Source organism: Macrotis lagotis, chromosome 5, assembly GCF_037893015.1.
Source record: "Macrotis lagotis isolate mMagLag1 chromosome 5, bilby.v1.9.chrom.fasta, whole genome shotgun sequence".
In the NCBI taxonomy this organism is placed as follows: Eukaryota; Metazoa; Chordata; class Mammalia; order Peramelemorphia; family Peramelidae; genus Macrotis; species Macrotis lagotis.
In genome coordinates, this window is record NC_133662.1 from 260123295 (window position 1) to 260146549 (window position 23255).

Genomic DNA, 23255 nt, shown 5'->3' on the forward strand with positions numbered 1-23255 from the left:
ACCTGAACTCTGCTGGGCTTGGTCAGTCTGCTACTTCTCCCCTTTGGACACGCAAGTCTCCTTGGCCTCAAAGCTTGCCCCTTCCTCTGCCAGGTTGTGCTCTTCCCTCCCTCCAATATCGGCTTAAAGGAGCCCCTCCATGAAGTCTTTCCAGACCAACCTCAGCCACAAAGATGGAGAATTGGAAAGGACTTCAGAGGCCCTTTACAGAGAAGGAAACTGAGACCCAAACCACATAGATAGTAGAATCTGAATCCAGATCCTCTGACCCAAAAGTCAATGCGCTTTCTGCTTGGTCCCAAAGGGCCAATACCGGGAAAACCTCCCAAATATTAGATCAGTCCTTTAGTGGAACAGACTGCCCCTATAGGTAGTGAGCTTCCATCTACTAGAATCCTCCAAATAAAGGTAGGATTTTGTCAGAGGCATCCCCTGCCATTTTTTGTTTCAAGGACGTGCCATGAGCCCTCTCTACCATTGGAGGAGGGGTAGTAAGTGTCCTGGCATACCCTAGGACCACAGAGAAGTAGGAGAAATGGGGGAGGCTTTAGTCAGAGAAACAGACCTCCCATTTTATCTCAGATGCTTCTCGTCTGACCTTGGACAAATCATTAAAATTTCATAAAAATGGTCTCGATAGATCTCAGAGATTCTTTCAGCTCTCTATTTCTGATCCTATGATTTGAAGTCATTTCATTTCCCCAAGCCTCAGTGTCCTCATTTGTAAAATGAGGGAGTTGGATTTTCCTCAAAGGACCCTTTCAGCTCTAGATTTCAGGTAGTTTCCTCTTTTTGCCTAATCATCTCAATTGCTATTAAGTCCCCAAAAGACTTCAAATTTTAAACTCTGGCAACCCCAGAACAAAGCCCAGGGTGGCCTCCCCTAGTTATAGCCCCAACTAGAGGGGTCTCTTGTTCAGATGCTCATTGGACTCAGTGGCTCCTGGGTTCTCTCCTGACTGAGATTCTAGGAAGTGATGACTCTATGGGAGTTTAATTAAGGACCTGATGCCCAGGCTTAGCGAATGAAAGAATTCATTTCCTGAAACACTATATGCCCCCCTGAAGCCCCAGATCTTTCTTTTTGCCCAGCCATGCCCCTCATCTCCTCAAGAACCCCACTTTAGTCAGACTCACTTCCTTCTGGAAGTCTTCCCTAGTTCATTGAACTGAGAAAGACACATTCCAATGACCCCCCCCAACACACACATTTAACAGACAGAATTCTTTATGTCTGTAATTAGGTCATGCTTGAATTATGCTTCTCCTGTGTCTTCTTCATCTATATGTTTTGTCTTTCCTTTTAGATTGTTATCTTCTTGAGAAATATTAGCTCTCTAGCCAGAAGGGACTCCGGGGGCCATTGAAGTCAATCTCCTCATTTTATACATGAGGAAACTGAGGCATAGAAAGGCTTGCCCCAAAGTTATACATAGGGTAGGTGACAGAACTCTTTGTACTGTCCCCTACAGATTCTCTGCCTTCTTTATTCACCTCTCCTTCCATCTCTGCCCAATTAAATCTTCTACAGTCATCATTTGGCTGGACCTCAGACAACACCTCTTTCATAAAGCCTTCCTGAACTTCCCCCCATGGGAAGACTGGTCCTCATTTAGCATCCTTTTGCATCCCTCAAGGATCTTGTCAAAGTCCATTTTGTCATTTCTGTATGTGCTCTGTCCTCTTTAGTAGACTGAGAACTTTCTGAGATCAGGTACCCTGGCTTCTTTAGCCTGGTGTTTTAACCAACACCAAGCATGGATTGGACGAGGGATGTTAATGGAACTAGTTTCACTCAGTTTAATCTACTTTGAGCTGGGTTCTGTCATCTGCCATGGCCCCACAGACCTTCTCTGAGAACGAAACAAAGAGTTAAGTCAAGTATTTCCATTGAGTTTGCTTCTTAATCAACAAAATTAATTCTTTTCCTTTTTACAAACATAAATTCTTGGCAGTCAGAAACCAAAAAGAAAAAAAGTAAAAAAAGAAAGGGGGAAAAATCTTAACTCAACATTACTCAGATCTTTGCTTCTTCCTATTTTTTTTAAAGCCAGGGCCCTTGAGAATTCAGTGCAATGAGAGAAACCCCAGTCCAGATGGAATGTTTGTGTTAATAGAAGCCTGCAAGTTATTTAAATGTATGTTTAAATATGTGTGTGTGCATGTGAGTGAGTGGTCCAAGATAACATGTCCTTCAGGAAAACCATAGGGAATGAACAGGAATCAGAGCCCCTCCATCCTCTCAGTCTGCCTGGGGCCAATGCAGCATGGCTTCCCCACAACAAAGTGGATTCTCAGGGCCTGTTGTCCATCTTCTGCCTGTCAGAAAGAACACAGCTCTCTAGTTCTCTGGCCAACTCAGCTTCCTATGTTGACCAGTCATGTGAAGGAGTGAGTGTCCACCTGAATGCTTTGTTGGAGGCAGGGTTCCGGATCCAGGCCATCTCTCCACTCCACAAACTGACTGATTGTCCTTATCTTCAGGTGCTGAGGGTTGGGACCACCCAAGCCTGTCAGGAGGAGCAGCTGAGGGATACAGCTCATTGTCCCAGACCAGGGGAGAGCCATACTCAAAGTCCCCCATATTTTCTGTTCTCAGAATCCTCAGTTTCATTTACTTAGAACTGGATTCTGTCATCTGTTACAGCCCAGACTCTTAAACTATGAAACTTAAAAAAAACTTTTTAAAATTTTATTGATGATCTTTTGTTTCCACCTCACTGACATTTCCAAATGTTAGTCATGACAGTTAGATCTCCCCTCAACTCTGCCTTGGAGCAGGTTTTCTTTCTTTTTTCCCCTTCCTTCCTTCCTTCCTTCCTTCCTTCCTTCCTTCCTTCCTTCCTTCCTTCCTTCCTTCCTCCTTCCTTCCCTTCCTTCCCTTCCTTCCCTTCCTTCCTCCCTCCCTCCCTCCCTCCCTCCCTCCCTCCCTCCCTTCCTTCCTTCCTTCCTTCCTTCCTTCCTTCCTTCCTTCCTTCCTTCCTTCCTTCCTTCCTTCCTTCTTTTTCTTCCTTCCTTTTCTTTTTTTTTTTTAACTCCATCTGAGACCAAATTTGAACTCAGGTTCTCTATCCACTTAGCTGCCTGCAGATTTCCTTTCCAAAGATCTCCAGGCAGTCAGTGTCTCCCCCATAATTTTTCCCTTTTCCCTTTCACCTTTAAATCTCCCTAGGGTTCTCCTTTAGACAACATGTTTGACCCCTCCCCTCCCCAGGTTTTCTGGGATCTTTGGAGATAACCTCTATGTTTATGTGTTGGACCAAATTATTCCAATTTGTTTGAGGCTGAGGGAACACTGACTCCTCTTGTTTGGTTCCAGTTTTTGTTTCTCATACTGGGGAAGATGTTCAGCACTATGACCTCCTACTATGGGGAAAGATAAAATGAAGTTGGGGAGTTTCCTGATTGACTGAGGCCTCAACTTCTTCATCTGTTAAATGGGTCTATGCTAGTATATCGTAGAATGGAACAGAGAATTCAAAGCAAGGATCCCAAGGAGTCAAATTTTAAAATTGTCTCAGCTCTTCTGATGATGTCCCTTTAGTAAGGTGGCACCATGAATAGAGACTTGGAATCAGGAAGATGTGTTCAAATCTAATCTCAGATACTTCCTAGTTGTGTGACCCTGAACAAGTCACTTTTCCCTATTTACCTCAGTTTCCTCATCTATAAAATAACCTGGAGAAGGAATGGTAAACCACTCCAGGATTTTTGCCAAGAAAACTCCAAATGGGGTCACAAAGAATGGAACATGACTGAAAAACCAAACTACTGAATTAAAATGGGGTAATGAACAGAACATTAGACTTGGGAGTCAGGAACCTATCACTCAATCAATCAACAATCACTAAGTGTATACTGTGTCCCAGGAGAAGAGAGGAACAGGAAGATAAAAATGAAAACTCTATCAGGAAAAGCAAATGTATATGTAAAGCAAGGACTTCATCAAGGTCGGCATATTCATTTACTGATATAAAGAAATATAAAAACCATAGAAAGTAAATGCAAAGTCACTGGGCTGGGGGAGCAGGGAGAATCTTGGGAGGATCAACAGGACTCCTTACCGTGTCACCAGGAAAAAAATCACTTAATTAGTCTCAGCCTCAGATGGCTTTCTAAAGTATATCTGCTGTTCTGGGTGAAATGTAAGCTCCATGGTTGAAGGAAATTCTGACACCCAGAAAATCACAGATCTTTGATGAATTGATATTCACACATATGATAAATAAACACATTTTGTACAGGCCTATACATACTGACACACAAGTGTGCAGCACACATCAATACATTGAACATGTGCAGAAAATCTATGTGCATTGCCTATGTGTTATATGTGTCTGCAATGCATATGTAATCTATAATATATATATATCCACATATATGCCTTTGTCTGAAACCTCTTGGACCCACGTTTCTGTGACTTAGAATGTGTAGAATCTGGGGAAGAAGGGTAGAGGAAAGAAGTATTCAAATTGTACAATGAGGTATGATAGCTATCACAATATTGCAGTTAAATAAACCAAGTCACCCATAGTCGACCACCTCTGGGAAGAGAAATGGGAGGCAGACTTCATTGTTAGGACCACCCCCCCCCCCCCCCCCCGCCAAGTCATAGAGTTTCATCTCTTGTCATTTCCCAGTTGTAGGACCCTGGGTAAGTCATTTCCCCTGAATCTCGAGTTCCTCATCCGTCTGATGGGGACGATAATGCCTGCACTGCCGACCTCAAGGGCTCCAATGAGATAATGTCTCCAAGGCGCCAGGGGAGTCTCCGGCGCTCTTTCAATGTGGCTGCTCTGATTATTATTAGTAGCAGTTCCCCTGGTCTGCATCTCCAGCCAGGAATTCACAGCTTGGAGGACTTGCAGACACATTCCCCCAGTTCCCCCAGCTCCCCGCCTCCTCCCTTGACTCTCCCTCTAGAGCCAACTTTGATGCTTTTCATCAGCCACGGGGCTTTGTCCATTGAGGAGGGATGATGGCCTCAGCTTCCTGATGTCCCTAGGAAGATTAAACAGAATTCTCTTCCTCCCTGGGTTCCTTAGGAGTCTGAAATAAAAGTGGAGGAGAGGCCTAGTCTCACACTGAGGCCACCCTTCAATGCTTCCCCTGGCCCTGCCCTCTCCTTTCTCCCAGAGGGTCTCACTTATCTCTTCCCCAGAGGCCTAGGAGAGTGTCCCAGCCCTATCTCTTCTCCCCATTATCACTATTTGTGAGACATCCTCTCCTTCCAGACCTTGGCTTGACAATCCATCTTCTCAGTATCTCCCAAATCCATATTTTTTCATCCAACCCCAGCTCACCCCCACTCAAATCAGCTGCACTATGGCCACAGCTTCCTAATTGATCTCCCTTCCACCAATCTCTGGCCATAGCCTGCTTTCCGGGATTATTACAAACACTGTCCTTTTGAGTTAGCCAATCTTACTCCTTCTTATATAGAATAATTGCCTCCTATCACCATGCCTTTGAACAGAGGCCTGAAATGCTCTACCTCTTCACCTCTGCCTTATAGATTTCCTAATGCCCTTCCAAGCTCAGCTCCTGCATGAGATCTGGCTTGATGTTCCACTAGCCAAGTCCTCTCTCCTCTCTCCCCTAAATGTTTTCAATTCATCACGTGTATGTCTAATATTTACTTTCCTGTGTATTCCCCCTGATAGAACATAAATCCCTGGAGGGCAGGCACTGTTCAAGCCAGGGGCTTGCCACACGGAGAAACCCCAGGTACACACACACACACACACACACACACACACACACAGAAACACACACCCATAAGCATGTATCTCTCTCCTCTCTCCCTGTCTCTCTTTCTGTCTCTCTGCTTCTCTGTGTGTCTATCTGTCTTCCTATCTGTCTCTGTCTCTCTCTCCGGAAGGACATCAGGAGGAATTATAGAATGAGTAGCAGATTAGGGCAAGAAGTCAGGGCTTTACTCTTGGACAAAACTGATTTCAAAGGCACAGGAAACTCCAAGTGAGAAGGCAATGCCCTTCCCCATCTCCCCTGGAAACAGGATCATAGACCCAGAGCTGGTGGGACCTCAGAGGTCATTCAGCCAAACCTCTTCTTTTCACATATGAGTAACCTGAGACTCAAGGTCACACAGGTATGAAAAGTCAGAAGTGGCTTTTGTTTTCCTTTCAGAGAACAGTTCAGAGCATAGAGATTCAATGATTCTGAGTACAGGTTGGGGGTGAGACTTAGACCCAGGTCTTTCTGATGCAGAGGCTTACGATTCTCCCCAGACTGTGCTGCCTCTCAGGTCTTTACTGAAAAGTAGGAGGCAATATGGTTCAGTGGTCAGAGCCATACCTTTGCTCTGAATTCAAGCCCCACCTCTGATGCTCACTCCCTCTGTGACCATTTGGCTAGTCCCTTTCCCTCTCTGAGCCTCAGGTTCCTCATTTGAACAACTGTGAAGGGTTACACTTTTTGATGAGCCTCCAGGTCCCTCCCAGCTCTAACATCTTCTGATGTTCGAGAGGTCCTTCATCCCCCACGATCGGCTCCAGAGACGTCCAACTTCCTTCCAGTTTGCCTCATGGTTTCTCAGAGGCAGAAGCCATCTGAGCTCCAGGTGAGCAATTCTTTCCATCAACCTCCCCACTCCCCACGTGACAGCCAAGGGAGCCTGAGTTTTGGCCTCCTTGCCTTCATGCTTGACTTGAATGCATCACACAGAGGTTGGAGACCAGCCTGGCCTGTTTCTGCCCAGTGCCAAACAATAGGAGAGTGACTTAGGCTGCGTTCAAGGACAAATTCTCTGAATCTGCTGGGTTGTTAGTTTTTGTATTAGAGAGGGAGTTGTTCAATTGGCTTTGGAGGTGGGGGGTGGGGGGGGTGGAGAAGATGCCTTCAGAAATTGGACTGGTTCTAGGAGAGTGTCCCAGCCCATAGGTAGAGGTATGGATTTGGTTGGTTCATTCATTTATTCATCCATTCATTCACAACCATTTATTAGCCAGTTACTATATATGTGTGTGTGTATTTATACATATATATTCATATATATTCAAGTTTCTTTGGAGTCAGTTTCTCCCCCTAAGCCAATTTTTAAAGGGAAAAAATAGCTTGTAGATTTTAGAAGTGGGAGATATGCTTGCCTGGGGTGGGGGGTGGGGGGAGAAGGGAGAAGGGAAGGAAAGGAATCAAGCTGTTCCCGCTGATGCCGACAAGGAGGACGGTTCATCTTCCCCCTCAAAGCTCTCTCCTCTGTCCTCTACTGGCTGGTGATTCTCCCCCCCGCCCCAACTCCCCAACATCCTCGCTGTCATCATCTCCAGTTCCTCTGTCAATTTTCCCTCCTGATACCCCCCCACCCCCCAGGCGGGCTGTTGTTAAATCTTCTCACTTCTTCCCCCATAGTCACTTGGAAATCTGCTCTTTTCTGGGCCTCCGCCCCCAGCATCAGTACCTCCATCCCCCTCTCCCTTGTTCTGTCCTAGCTTGATGGGTGACGCCCACAGAGGCTCTCCACTTTCTTCTCCATCTCACCCCCTTTTTTCCTTTGGCCTCTATGGCAGAGCCGGGCTTTATCAGTCTCCCCCCAGTGCAAATCACGACCCCCCGACACCTCCTCATCCTGTGAGATGCTTTGACTTCTCTTTCCATAAATCCTCCACAAGGGATCCATCCCATGCGCCGGAGGCCCCCTCTGGGACTAACCTCCTGGCTTCACATCTGGCCCAAATCCTCAACCCTACAGACGATAGTGGTGGAAAGCCCTGGACAGCGGAGGGAGAGGCACCCTCCAGCCCCCCCCCCCCCCCCCCCAGCCCAGATTGCCATAGGGCAGAGACACTTTTGTCTCTGGGCTTTCTCAACTCCTCAGGCAGCAGCCGGGTTGGAAAGAAGGGAGAAGGGAGGTGGGGCCCTGTTCCTTTAAAAAGGGCCGGGGCTCCTCGGTTGATTTACATGTGGCTGGTTTCTACATAAATCTGCATGTCAAACCAGAGGCTTCTGGCCAGGTTTCACGTTTATGGAACCTAAACGTAAATGAAATCAGTTCCCTCCCTCTGGCAAGGGGTGCCAAACTGCAATTTCCATCAGAGTAGCAGCCACTAAAGAGAATTTGGACCCAAACCTCTTAATCCCATTCCTGGCTAGTCTACCAGGACTCCCAGTTGTTGAGGCATAACAATGACAAAGACGAGAATGATGAGGATGATGACGATGGTGATGGTGATGATGATGATGATGGCGATGGCGACGGTGACCAAAAATAATGACAACACATACTGATAGCTAGCACTAATCTAGGGCAGCTGAGGAGCACAGTGGCTAGAACTTGGAGTCAGGAAGGCTCATCTTCTTGAGTTTAAATCTGGCCTGACAGTTGTGTGACTTGGGCAAGTCCCTTCACTCTGCCTCCATTTCTTCTTCTGTAAAACGAGCCGGAGAGGAAAGTGACAAACCACTGGAGTGTCTTTGCCAAGAAAACTCCAAAAGGGGTCTGGCAGAGTCAGACACAGCTGAACAACAGATCCTTTAAGGTTTGTGGTGCTTTGCCCAGGTTCTCTCACTTGATCCTCACATTATCCTCAAGTGACAAATGAGGAATCTGTGCTCAGTGTCACCAAGCTAGCGGACGCCTAAAATACCAACAATAATGACAAGAAATACTAAGAGCTAGCATTAATCTAGGGCAGCTAAGTGGATAGAGACTGGAGTCAGGGAGACTCATCTTGAGTTTAAATCTGGCCAGTTAGTTGTGTGACCTTAGGTAAGTCACTTAACTCTGCCTCAGTTTGGGGGGCATCTAGTTGGCACAGTAGATAGTGTACAGGCCCTGGCGTCAGGGGGAATCTGAGTTCCAATCCAGTCTCAGACATTTCGTAATTACCTGGCTGTGTGACCTTGAGCAAGTCCCTTAACCCCATTGTCTTGCCCCCAAATCCCTTTGCCTCAGTTTCCTCATCTGTCAAATGAACTGGAGAAGGAAATGATAAACTACTTCAGTATCTTTGCCAAGAAAGCCCCAAATGGGATCTGGCAGAGTCAGACACAGCTGAACAACAGATCCTTTAAGGTTTGTGGTGCTTTGCCCAGGTTCTCTCACTTGATCCTCACATTATCCTCAAGTGACAAATGAGGAATCCATGGCTGAGGAGTTAAATGACTTGACCAAAGTTACAAAGTTAGTGAACACCTGACTTGCCATTCGAACTCAGGTCTTTGCATTCATAGCTCTAGAGAATCGTGGCTGACTGCTCCAAGGACTATTCCACACTGACCACAAGTCTTTAAGAAATGGGGGGCAAGGGGCAGCTAGGTGGCACAGTGGATAAAGCACCGGCTCTGGAGTCAGGAGGACCTGAGTTCAAATCCGGTCTCAGACACTTCATAATGACCTAGCTGTGTGGCCTTGGGCAAGCCAGTTAACCCCATTTGCCTTGCAAAAACCTAAAAAAAATGGGGGGCATGCTGATAATGAGGAGGCTGTAAGAGAGAGGATCCAGCCACCTGGAAGCTGATCTCCTTTCTGTTCTTGGACTCTATCCTCCCACCTCATTACTAGCTGTGTGACCTTGGACAAGTCGCTTAGACGCTCTCAGCTTCAGTTTCCTCACCTGGAAAATGGGGATGGTGAACCCTGGCATGAACCTTAAAGGATCACAGAATCATGGGTCTGGGCCTGGAAGGATTTAGTAGTCATTCTATAGTGAATAAATTGAGTCCCAGAGACTTGGGTGATTATACCCAAGTTCCCACGGAGCCTAAGGGTCAGAGCCAGGATTGGAAGCAAGGTGCTCCAATTTCCCACTGTTTCACAGCACCACATATATCATGTCTACCTGTAATGGGGAGGCTTCAAGGCTGCTGAGGAAGGCTGGCGGACGCCCCAGACCTCTAGAGGGAAAGGCTCCCAGGGGCTGGCCAGGTTGATGGGTGGAATGGGCCGATCATGCCCATCAGCAGGCATTGTGGGAAATCAATCTGGAAAGACAGGTCGGAGCCAGATGGTGACGAGGCTTTATATGTCAAACAGGTGAATTTGTGTCTGGTCCTCAAGGCAATGGGAGGCCTTTGAAGTTCCTTTAGCCCGGCAGTGACATGATCAGACAGGGGCTTTAGGAAGATTATTTTGGCAGCTGTGAAGAGGATAAATTGGAAAGGGGAGAGACTGGAGGCAGGGAGACCCATCAGAAGACCAATGGGGTGCTTTGGTAGACAGGTGTGAGGCAAGTTCGAGGATTTTGTGGCAGCTTAAACTGACCTTGACCTCAGTGAGATTACAAAACCCTAATGGAAACAGGATCCAGGCATCCTGGCCTCACAACATGCCATTTCCCATCTCTGAGCTTTTGCACAGACTGTGCCCTCCCCTGTACACTCACTCCTCACCTTCACCTTTCACAGCCTCTAGATTCCTTGAGACTCAACTCAAGGCCCCCTCTCTCCAGGAAGCCTTTCCTGATCCCTTGGAGGTTGGTGCTTTCCCCCTCCCCAACCACCCTGTCTTTATTCAGTCTATCCACGTGGCCTCCCTCAACAAATGTATTTTCTTTAGAAGATGAAAGTGGGGCAGCTAGGTGATGCTGTGGAGTCAGGAGGACCTGATTTAAATCCTGTCTCAGACATTTAATACTGATGAGCTGTGTGATCTTGGACAAGTCATTTAGCCCCATTACCCCACAAAAAACAAACAAAAAAGTAGTAACAGAGGAAGAGATTGTTTCATTAGTTATCCCCCCCCGCAAATGCTCAGCACTCAGCAGATGCCTGTCCAATGATTGTTGATTAATGAATGGAGTATAAAGTGGTTTAATAGATAAAATTCTAGATTCTAGACTAAGGATCTGGGTTCAAATTCTGACCCTATCATTTTCTAATCTTCATAACTTTGGGAACTTATGTTCTCTGGACCTCATTTTCTGTATCTGTAAAATGAGAGTGTTTGACTAGATGTTCTCTGGTGTCCCTTCCAAGCCTAGAATTTTGATCTTATGATTCCATGACTTGGGTTCAAATCCCCTCTCTGAAATGTACTAGTTGTGTGACCTTGGACAAGTCACTTAATCTCTCTCAGCCTCAATTTCCTCATCTGGAAAATGGGGGTAACAATGAGAATACAAAGTGGAACGTCCAAGAACTTGGACAGGAATCCTGGCTCTGCCATTCCTTTCTACTCCCCTGGGTCTCACTTTCCTCTTGTATAAAATGAAGAGACTGAACTCTGAGGTCCCTCCCATACCTCGAGCTAGTCCCTATTCCTTGGAGTCCTTATGAGGCTCACATGAGAAAATCGATGCAGAAAGCTTTTCAAACTTTAAAAAAATATACATTACCAAAAGACTCCTTCCTGGGTGGGTGGCAATTCCTGGTCTCACTAGTTAGTGCCCCCCCCCCCATTACATTGCATTACATCTGTTTGTATTTAACTATTTCCAGTTAGAATGCAAGTTCCCTGAGGGCAGGCACCTGTTGTCTTTGTATTGTAAAGGCTTAGTAGGGGGTCTGCAACATAATAGACTTTTTATTTTTTGGCAAGGCAATGGAGTTAAGTGACTTACCCAAGGTAATTATTAAGTGTCTGAAACTGGATTTGAACTCAAGTCCTCCTGACTCCAGGGCTGGGGTTCTATCCACTGCACCACCCAGCTGCTCCAACATAGTAGACTCTTAATAAATGTTTGTTGATTAGATTTTTGCTATTTTTTTTTTTCCTAAAGGCAGTTAGTTCTTTGGACTTTCCCCAAGACTGACCAGCCCATCCCAACTTAGAGGAGAGGGCAAGCCCCAACTGGAAATTCCCCAGGGCGGTTTTGCTTTGTTTTTAAATCTTACCCTTCAAGTTCAACCTGGTGTCATTTCCACGTTACCAGGACCCAGCTGAACCTGCCACAGCAGACAAATGCCATCTGACAATTGTTTGCTCTCCAGCCCCTCGCCAAAACCTTCAGACACAACACAGAGTTTTATTTTGAAAAGGGGATCCATAGCAAATCGCTTTCCTGCCAAACACGATTGTCTGAATTCTCTCGGCTTCAGAGAAATCCGTGCAGTTGGGCTCCTCTCCATTGCCTTCCCAGAGGACAACGTCACCAGGGCAGGAGCCAGCTGTGGTGAGTGCTGATCTCCAGCCCAAGGAGTGAGGAGGCGGCCTGTCTCTGGTCTCTGTCTCTCACTTTGAAGTTTTTGGAGGAGACAAAAAGCCTAAAGCAAACTTGTTGAGCTTCTTCCTCATTATCAGCCCTGAATTGCAGGGCTGGGAGACTCATTAAGGGGTCATTCAAGCCATTCCCCTGCCCCCAGGCAGAGTTAAACTGGGATTAGAACTGGCAAATTAAAGTCAGTTTAATGGTTAATACTCTTCCGCCAACATCTCCAAACAAAAGGACTTTTGGTCTCCCCTTTCACTGTGGGAGGCTCTCACTAGAGCCTGGAGGCCAGGTTTACAGAGAAAGTTTGGAGGTGGAAAAAAAAGGGAAAGTTTGGAGGTGGGAAAATTCGGAAGGCGAAAGCCTGGGGAGATCCCTCCCAGTTAAAGCATAGAGGCTGGACCAGAGATCTGGCAGAGTGGCATTAAGGGGTGGGGGTGAGGGTGGGGGCAGAGAAGGAGACAACCCAAGGTCAGGTGCTTGAGGGAAAGGAGAAGGATCCTACACCTAAGTGGAGGAAGGGACCTGGTAGTCATTTAGACCAATCCCCTTATTTTATAAATGGGGAAACTGAGGCAGAAGGGGATTAAATGAATTGACTAAAGTTAGAAACATCAAAAGGAGCATTTGAACCAGACTGTGGAACTGCCAGATTGATTCCCCCTTCTGTACCCATGGGTGGATGAAAGTGACCTTTGAGGGGATTCCAAACTAACAAAGAAGATGGGACCACCAGTGACTCTCCCATTTGGTGAACCAACCAGGGGAAAAGAAGGGGGCTTCAAGACCATATTTTAAATATATGTAGAATATGATATATTATGTATGCATGTATATATATATATATATAATTTCATTAAATATTTCCCAATGACATGTAAACTTTTTAACATTTTTTTTAAATTTTGAGTTCCAAATTTTCTCCTACCTTCCTGCCTCCCCCAGAAAAGGCGTCAAGACCCTATTTTTTTATTTTTTATTTCTTAATCAAGACCATATTTTAAAACACTTTGCTTATGTTATTTTCTCTAGATTGTTGCTCTCCATTGCCCTGATTTTTGCCAGACCCTGAATGGAACCTTTCATTTGAACAGATTTACAGTCAAGCTAAATGTATCAACACAATGACTGTGTCTACAAATGTATGACCCACTCTGCATCCGTAGTCCACCACCTCTTTTTCAAGAGCCTGGAGACATGTCTCACTGCCAATCTGCCCTAAAGCCTTAGGTATAAATGAAGCTTCTGGGTGGCAACAATTTTCAGAGGACCAAGGGTAGACCCTTCAGGTAAGAAGCCAGAGAGGGGCAATTCTGGTCAGTGTCCTCCCAGGAAGCTAAGGAAAGTTCCCCAAGAGAACAAGGGAAGATGGAATAGAAGAGAAAATTCAGAGACCTGGAAAATAGTTCCCAAGCAAACCAGTGGCACAGTATGGCCCAAAGCCAGTTTATGAACCAGGCCAGATTTGTCTCTGGAGCACCCCTCCCCTGTGGCAGCCTTTCCTCTTCCTCCCTAGTACACCTCCCCTTTTTTCTTTTCTTTTCTTTTTTGTTAAGGTTTTTGCAAGGCAATGGGGTTAAGTGACTTGCCCAAGGCCACACAGCTAGGCAATGATTAAGTGTCTGAGACCGGATTTGAACTCAGGTACTCCTGACTCCAGGGCCGGTGTTCTATCCACTGCGCCACCTAGCCGCCCCTGTACACCTCCCTTTTATTTTTTCTCTAATAACAGCTAGCATTGTGGTAGACAATCCATTAGGGAAAGTTATAGACTATTATTGTCATTATTCCTATTTCACAGGTAGGTAACTGAAGGCTCCTGGAGGTTAAATCATTTATACTGGGTCTCAGTATAAATGCTCACATGGGCAGAATTCAGGGCTCACCAGACTCCAAGTCCAATATTCTTTCATGGGGTCATCAGTCTCAGGCTTCCTTTATTTCACAACGGGAAAATGAGGCCCCAGTGAACCACACTGCCCTCTTATGGGTCATCTTGTGCCCCAAATCTGCAGGGCCTCAATCTCAATGTCTATAAATGTAAGGTGAAGGGAGAGGAAAAGACTGGCCTGTGAGAGTCCTGACCTGGCAACAGGTACAGTTCCTGGTTACATAAACTAACCTCCCAGAATCACTTGCTGATAAGTGGAGGAAACCTCTCCAGAAGCATTTAGAACCTATTGCTAGAACCCCAACACCACAGAATGGCATAAGGAACAGTATGGAGGACTGAGGGTCGTCTGTTCAAATCCTGCCTCAGAGACTTGGGAGTTATGAGATCCTGGCAAAGTCTCTCCACTTTTCTTGAGGCTCAGGCTTCCCTCCTCTGAAATGGGAACAATTATAGCATAGGTTTGTCATGAGGGTGAAAAGAGATGATGCTCATAAAGTATGTAACCCCCTTGAAATGTTACGTGAATGTCAGTGCCAGAAAATTAAGGGAAAGTGTCCAAGGTCACACAGCTAGTTAGAAGTGAGTTAGTGCTGGTGGCAGAGGCTCTGCTGCCCAGGCTAGGTCTCTCCCTCTCTGTCTGTCTGTCTTTGAGTGTCTATATGTCTCTCTCTCCTTGTCTCTCTCTATTTCTGTCTCTCTATTTCTCTCTCTCTCTCTCTCTCTCTCTCTCTCTCTCTCCTACATTTGAATTTGTGTCCTCATTATTCCTTCCCAGGGGCTATTTAAGTGGAGGACTAAAATCTCTTCTTCATCCAAAGGAATGACTATGTAATGGAAGAGATCATAGGCAATCTATACTGATTGGCAATTATGTACCTACTCTGAGCCAGACTCTGTGCGAATCACTTGGGATACACATATAATAGTGAGATTAAAGCTTGACCTTGGGTTCAAATGTCACCTCTGATGATTATGGCCTATGTGACCGATGGGCAAGTCAATTCATTCTCTGGGCCTCAGTTTCCTCATCTGTAAAGTGAGGGGGCTGGACTAGATAACCTATGAAATTCCTTCAAACTGGAGCAACGTCAGATGTACTTGAAATAAGAAAGCCCCAGCTCCCACAGGGTCATCTGCTACTGGGTAGAGAGGGAAGGGGAGGGCAGTGAGGGCAGGACTCTTCCAAGTACCCTTCAAACCTCTGTCCATGTGAGCAGCAGCTTCTGTCCTGGCTCCAGATACTCACCTACTTTGTCTTTCAGGTGAGCAGGGCCAACTGGGGATTGGTGAGATTAGGGGGTGGAGAGCATCTGGACAAGCAATGGGAGAAGAGAAAGAGCTGGTCATTTGAAGGAGGACCCTGGAAAGGCCAACAGGTTGATGGAAACAGCTGTCAGGGATGGGCTTGGAGAGACCATTCATAGGATCCCCAATTTAGACACTAAATGGAATCCATTTTAGAAATGAAGTCATTGAGGTTGAGAGAGGTAACAAGCTGGTGAATCCCAAGAGCAAGACTTGAACCCAAAGCTTCTCTACTCCTCTCAGAGCAGGGCTATATCTCCTGTTCCCCACCCCTACCCCTTCCATGCTCCTACTGAGAATGATGCCTTTAGGGACTCCAATCCAGTCCCCTCATTTGCCCTGTTCCCAGCCTGATATTTTTTGAGATTCAATCTGAACAAAGCCAGTCATGTCAATATTTGTTCCTGGTACCCCTGAATTTCTGGAGCTTTCTCAGGAACAGCCAATAAGCATCTTGACCTTGGGTAGTTGAATTCTGGCCCCTGCTTGACTGCCTGGCAGGTGACCTCTCTATTCAGCCTCAGAATATTTTGAATAGCTCACAAGTCCATACAGATACTCTCAATTTACCAACCGGGGAGGAGAAAGAGCATCTGAGAGGCCTGGCCAAATGAATTCTCTTTGTTGCTGAATGCTAGCATCTTGGGCTGACTTAGAATCATGAATTAACACCTTTTCTACCAGATGGCAGCTCTCTGCTGATTCCTTCTCTGCCCAAATCCTAAATGGGTCTGGAAAGGTTGGGAGAAAATTCCCTTCTCCTTTAATTAAATGAGAGCCTCAGATATCTGTTTCAGCCTTTGAAAAATGATACCCAGGGAAGGCCCCCTTCCTGAGAGGAGAGGAGAGGTGTGTAGAATTCATATTTAGACTTGATTCTCCACCCCCCCCCCAGTACCACCACCATGTAATTTAATAAGATGACTGAAGTTGATTGGAGAGGGAAAGGATGCTCTGGGCAGCCTCTGTCTGTGACCCTGGCTGCCAGGGTTAGAAGATGAGGGCAGAGGATCTTAGATTTAGGGGTGATGGTGGAGAGGAGTGGACCCCAAGTCTTCCCAACCCCAAGTCTATTCCCTCTGAGACTCAGCTGCCCTGAATGAGGAAATTGAGGCCCAGGGAGATTTGCTCCAGGTCTCCCAGGTAAAAAGAAGCAGCGAATTCAGGTCCTCTCCAAATGCTAGAACCCATTTATTTATTTATCTATCTATCTATCTATCTATTTATTTGTCTGTCTGTTTGTTTGTTTATTAGATTTTTCAAGGCAATGGGGTTAAGTGGCTTGCCCAGGTTCACACGACTAGGTAATTATGAAGTGTCTGAGGTCGGATTTGAACTCAGGTATTCCCGACTCCAAGGCCAGTGCTCTATCCACTGCACCACCTAGCCACCTCAGAACCCCTTTATTTGATTGATGAATACCTTGTGGTCCAGTACAGTTAGATCACTTGCCCAAGGTCATATAGACATTGAGTGGAATGGGTTTTTTTTTCATTTTTGCATCTCTCTCTCTCTCTCTCTGTTTTATTAAGAAAAAGGAAAACCCCCATATTTGGCCGAAGCCCCCAAGCAGACATCTTCCAACAAGTCTCAGCTGCATAAATCTGCCTGCTGACCTCTGGCTCCCCTCTTGGGCTCTGGATGTCAGCCACTGACCCTTGGTTCCAAGTTCAGCTATGGATATAAGGATTCTGGGAAGGTTGGGATGGGTGCTTCCCGAATGGACAGCCAGCTCCACAAAGTGGGGATATAAGAATTCTGGGCAGAATGGGGTGGGTGTCTCCTGAATGGACAGTCAGCTCCACAAACTGGGGCTTCAGGAATTCTGACCCCCCCCCAAGTCCAAGGGTTCCCCCTAGTGTACTTGTCTCCTGATTTGCAATTGACTCCAGGGCTGCGTTTTGGGTTAAAGGATCAAAGTTTAGATTCTGCCTTGGCTGTGTCCTTGCCTAGATGATCTTGGACAAGTCATGTTCTGTCCCTAAGCCTTCATCTTCAGAAGGGGTTGAATTAGATGTCCCCAGAGCTTCTGACACTTCTAGGGCCTCAGTTTCTTCAGTTGTAAAATGAGGAGGCTGGACTCAGTGGTCTCTGAGGCCCCTTCTCTCTTTGGAGTCATGATTTTCTGATGTGAGCACCTGACTGGATCAACCTTAAAACAGCTTTGGAAGGGCAATGGTTGGGGTGCTAGGCAATATAGAAGAATGACTTTTGTGACCTGTGACCCTCAGGGGGCTGGGCTAGGAGCAGGCATCATCATCACTGATAGGAAGCAGGATGATTGGGATCATTATCCAAGAGCTGCCCATCTGAGGACCTGATCCTGGGAACAGCCACCAAACTGAGCCAGGATCCTGGTAGCTATCTCTCCTGGTCACAGCCATCAGTCATTCATTCACCAAACATTCATTAAGATTATATTTGGGGGGGGGCTGCTAGGTGGTGCAGTGGATAAAGCACGGGCCCTGGAGTAGGAGTATCAGAGTTCAAATTGGGCCTTAGACACTTAATAATGACCTAGCTGTGTGGCCTTGGGCAAGTCACTTAATCCCAATGCCTTGCAAAAACTCCAAAATAAACAAACAAACAAATAAAAGATTATATTTGTGAACTATAGCAGATTGCTTGCCATCTTGGGGAGGGGGATAGGAAGGGAGGGATGGAGCAAATTTTACAAAAATGAGTGTTGAAAGCGATCTCTACATGTAATTGAGAAAAACTAAAGCAACAATGGCTTTAAAAAAGACTATTAGGTACTCAAGCATTGGGGATACAGAAAGGGGAATAAACTTGTATAAAATACCTACTGTGTGCTAAGGGCTTTACAAGTTTTATCTCATTGAATCTTTACACCAAGCCTGGGAGGAAGGTTTTGCTACTATCCCCATTTCACAGATGAGGAAAGACAGACAGAGGTGAAGTGCCTCACCCAGGGAGACTGTATTTGACCTCAGGTCTCACTCCATGCCCACTGGGGTCACCAGATACCTCAAAAACAAGAATGAGCCATTACCTGTGCTCAGGGAATCCATATTTCTATGGAGGTGGAGGTGGGGTACAGAAGAAAGTATTTATCAAATATATGCAAAATAAGTAAAAATATATATTCTTGGAGGGAGGTATCAGGAAAGGGTTCCTGTAGGAGGCCCTACTGCAGTTGAGCCTTCAAGGATATTAAGACTTAGAGCTGAAAGGGCCCTCAGGGTTCAGCTATATTCCAAACCCCCTCGATTTACAGAGGAGGAAACTGAGGCTCAGAAAATGTAAGCATGAGATTTAGATGGAGAACTAAATTCCACAGCAATGAGGCAGAGTGAATCCAGGCTTCTTTTTCCAATCAAATAGAAATCAATCTGGAGCTGTTTCATTACCTGTATCTAGATCCTGAGCTCCTATTATACAGTAGGGGCTTAACAAAGACTCAGGGATTGTTGGGCCAGCTATGGAATCAGGAAGACTTGGATTCTAGTCTTGCCTCTGACTTTGATCCCAAGCAAGTCCCTTCTCTCAATGTCCCAAGCAGTCTTCTAAGATGATATAGAGGAGGCATCAGTCTCTATCAGTAGAGTTTCCACACTGGAAGTCCACTGAACCAATAGAATCATTGATTCAGACCAAGGTATGCAAGATGCTGGTCTCCACCTGGGAAGGACTTCAGGGAGTGTTCAGTCCAAGCCCCTTCTTTGGGAGAGATACAGACTGGCACTGGAACTCTTGCTGCTGAGGGGGAAAGATGTCCCTTACCCAATGCACTCCAAATTCTCATTCTGTGGGCTCCCTTTGGGGTCTCATTTTCTTATCTTCTTCTCGTTCACCTTTCCTGAGTTCTGCTCAGTTCTGTGTGTGTGTGTGTGTGTGTGTGTGTGTGTGTGTGTGTAGCTAACCCTCTTTTTTGGGAGGGGGGTTGCAAAGCAATGGAATTAAGTGACTTGCCCAAGGTCACACAGCTAGCACGTATCAAGTATCTGAGGCTGGATTTGAACCCAGGTCCTCCTGACTTAAAGACTGGTTCTCTGTCTACTGTGATACCTAGCTTTCTCAAATGTGTACTTAACCCTCTAGGGTTTAGATTCTGGGCAAGTCACAACGGCTCTTTTCTAGGGCCAGAGTGATCCAGCCAGAAGAAGTGGGCAGGCTCCAGAAACAGAGACCCCAGCAACCTTAGGCAAATCAGCCTCCCTGCCTCCCAGTTCCCCATCATACTTGAGCTAAATGTCCTTTGAGGCCCCTTCCTGGTCTAGAAAAGATGATTACATTTTCAGTTCCATTTAATTCAATAAACATTTATTAAGCGCCTACTGTTTATCAGTACTCGTGCTGTCTTAGCTGTATGTACTATGTGTACTGTCGGCTCTGGGTGAGTTTCTGTTTCAGACTGTTCCTGTGTGCATCTCCATTCACCTGTAGGGGGAGAGGTAAGACCAGCTGGCTGCAATCTCAACACTGACATTAAAAAAAAACCAAAACACTATTTCCAAATGGTGTAAACTACCCCTCCCCCCTTTTTTTCCATTTTCAAAACCCTGGCCACTTTCCTCCCAACCCCTTTGTGCTGTCTAATAATTCAAGAATGGTTAAACACACACATCTTGTGTCTTCTTGAGAAGACAGTCTGCTCATTTTTATTTTTCCAATTCAGAAACGACAATTGCTTTTTCCATTGGATCTAGCAAACGGGGACCCTCAGGGAAGGGAAGGGAAGGGAAGCAGAGCCAGAGAGAAAGGCCAGTGGTCCTGTGCCTCATGAAGATTTATGATGCTCCCATCTGAGTCTGCAACTGGACTGTTCTTTTCTACCAAAGGTCTAGGCCTGGAGTTTCAGGGAAACATAGAGTCTCAGAGACACTGCCTTAATTTGAGTCATTTGGGTGGGGTGGTTGTTTTCTCTCTCTCTCTTAGAGTTATCTGCTCATTTTCCTCTTCTCAACCCAACTGGATAATCAATGAGCTGGGAAAACAAGGCAGAGGACAAGAGTGACAGCACCTTCCGGCATCTTGGACAAGCAGCAAAGTGGTCATGTCTTACCGGGTTTACTGAATAGCAGCCTCTCCCCTTGGCTTTGGGGCTTTAATTCAGTGTCAGCTGATCGGGGACTGTCAGGGAAAGGGTATCAACCACAGGAACCCCTAGAAGGCTCTCCAACAATAACACATCAGCCCTGCAAATTAGCCCAGGCCCACGGGCCTATCTTGGAAGACTCTGGGCAAGTAACAAACTGATCCCAAACTGAAACAAGTTCTTTGTTCTATTATCTCCTACATGAGAACTTTCCTGAAACTTCTTCTTCTTCCCCTTCTCTCTGTGCTCCCTAATCCTCCAAATGACTAAGTGGTATTGTGTGTTTGTGTATTTTGTGATGATTTGCCAATCCCCCTTGTTTCCTTCCAGTAGATTGTAGGCTCCTTGAAGAGATAGGCTGGTTTTTTCCATTTCAAGCCTTTAAACAATCAATTGAGACTAGGTTTTCATGAAGCCAAGATAGAATTATAACAATGAAAATATAGCCAAGCAGACATTTAGGGTCCCTTCACCCATGTACTTAGTTTATGTGATATAAAATACCACGTATGACCTTAAAAAAATTCAACAAACAAACCCGACTGATTTAACTGGTTGTTTGATTGACAAGACCAAATGAAATGTCTGTTTTACCTTTGTGGAGACAAGTGATTTCCAACCAACCTTTTGGGCGTTGTCAAATCCAATGATTTTATTCCATGAAAAGGAGTGTGACATTTTGGATAAAGTGTTGGATTTGCAGATATGAAGGATTTGAATTCTATTTCCTGGGTTTACTAACTGGGACTATGAGCTAGCGATTAGCATTCTCTCTACCAGTGTTCTTATCTGTAAAATGAGAAGGTGGTAGTTGACTTCCTAGACCTCTTTCAGCTCTAAATCTATGATCCTAGTATCCGCCCCCACCCCACCCCCATCCATCACCACCAAAAATTCAGAGCTTTAAAAATCAAAGTGAATTTCCATTCATTTTAATTTCATTTACTTCACAGTAGCTCACGAGCTACCTGGAGACAACATAGGATGTTGCAAAAGTAGGTGTGGGCCCCACTGGCATAGCCACAGACTCATTTTCATGGCCATAAGCAGTGGCCTCCCAATGACCCAGGTGATTGTGGGAAGAATATATGAGCAACTTGAGTTTGTGCTGAGTTTTCGAGGGAGTGCTCATCAAATGCAGGTAGCGGCCCTTCCCTGAAGGTCTCGAAGGCTTTGAGGAAGCCTAGAAGTAGCCTGGTCCTCAAAGTTTCCCTGCATTGGAAGAGCACAAGCCATGGCCAAGTCAGACTCAATCAGCCAATCAACAGTAAATTAGGAGGGCAGCTAGATGGCACAGTGGACAGAGCACCAGCCCTGAAGTCAAATCCGTTCAAATCCAACCTCAGACACTTAATGATTGCCTCGCTGTGTGACCCTGGGCAAGTCACTTAACCCCATTGCCTTAAATAAATAAAAAAGATTTTTAAAAAGTAAATTAGGTATGAGCATGTCTTCAATCAATGGAAAGGGTTCTAGGGACATTGGGAGATTTGATGAAAACAGAGGAAAAACAGGAAGTAACTTATGATTGGCTGAAAGAATCAGATACACCTCTAGGCCCTGACATAACTCAACAAACTAGTTTGGATTTGCCCATTCCAAAAATAAGCCAGGCCAGTGGTGGCTGAATCTAATGTTGTTTTTGTCATTTGTCCTTCATTCTGGAAGAAGGGCATAACCTCAGGAGGGTGATGCCATGACATGCGAGTGAGTTGGATTTCAGTAAGGGGGTTCCGTGCTAAGTCACCAGTCTCACTTTCTCCTTCTAAATCATTTGGGTTCAGTGGCCAGGTAGGGATCAGGACAACTGGAGATGACATTGGACACAGTGGGAGACCTTGAATTTTGCAAGTTAGATCTTTCCCAGATTGCAGTTTGGCAAGTTGGATTAATGGTGAAGGACTTCTGAGAATGAGTGATTTGGAAGATCAGAAGAGGAAGAGGAGAGTATTTTCTCTCTCTTGTTGTTTCTTTCTCTGTATCTCTGTTTTCCTTCTTTCTCCTCTCTGTCTCTCTGTCTGTCTCTGTCTCTCTCTGTCTCTGTCTTTCTCTCTCTCCCTCTCCCCCCCCTTCCCAAATGATCAGGTGATAAAGATTGGGAATTCTAATCAATGTCATCATCAGCAATATCCACCAGGAGAGACTCCAGAGCATCAGCGACTGATAACAGTATCTGTATCAAGAGCCGAAAGACATAGTGAAGACAAAAGAGTCCATAAAGAAAAAGCAGCTTCAGAATTCTCCAAGGACTCTGACCCTCAAAGCACAGCAAGAAATTGTATTTGGGAGGATTCTGCAAAGGGAGAAAAGGGTTTCCACTAAGTAGGATCTGCTTATTGACCTTCTGGCCACAAGTAGCCTCTGCATTTGAGCCCACTTTCCCAGTGAATGCGGCCATGCAAGGGGAGAGTGCACTCTTAGGTTGGGGTTTAGGGAAAGTTTCTTTAATAACTATTCTTGGGGTGGCTAGGTGGTGCAGTGGCTAAGAGCACCGGCCCTGGAGTCAGGAGGACCTGAGTTCAAATCTGACCTCAGACACTTAATAATGACCCAGCTGTGTGGCCTTGGGCAAGTCACTTAACCCCATTGCCTTGCCAAAAAAACTTTAAAAAAAAGCTAATTAGGTCTGGCTGATAATCAGTGGGGAACACACTGGTGGGGGCTCGTATGTGATGATCCTAGAAACTCCAGAGACTCTCAGGATTATCCCTATAATCTTGAGGGAATAGTTCTTAGCTACTCAGAAAGGCACTGAACTGAATTGGACCAGAGTACCTCAGAAGTCTCTTTCCACTTTGATTTTGTGATGGCTGGGCACCTCAATAGATCGAGTATCTACAATGACATACCCACAAATCCTTATAATGGTGAAGCCCAAGTGTGCAGATCA

The 23255-nt window shown here is 45.7% G+C and overlaps 1 long non-coding RNA gene across 2 annotated transcripts; it reads left to right on the forward strand.

The window, feature by feature from the left end:
* The first annotated feature begins 6335 nt into the window (after positions 1-6335).
* LOC141489016 (uncharacterized) lies at positions 6336-22773 on the forward strand. 2 transcript variants are annotated; one of them, XR_012468882.1, is made up of 4 exons: positions 6336-6583; positions 11832-12071; positions 13140-13396; positions 20206-22773. It is a non-coding gene; the product is annotated as an uncharacterized LOC141489016 (long non-coding RNA). The 2 variants fall into 2 exon arrangements; XR_012468881.1 differs by lacking the exon at positions 20206-22773 and adding an exon at positions 16839-18277.
* The last annotated feature ends 482 nt before the right edge of the window (positions 22774-23255 follow it).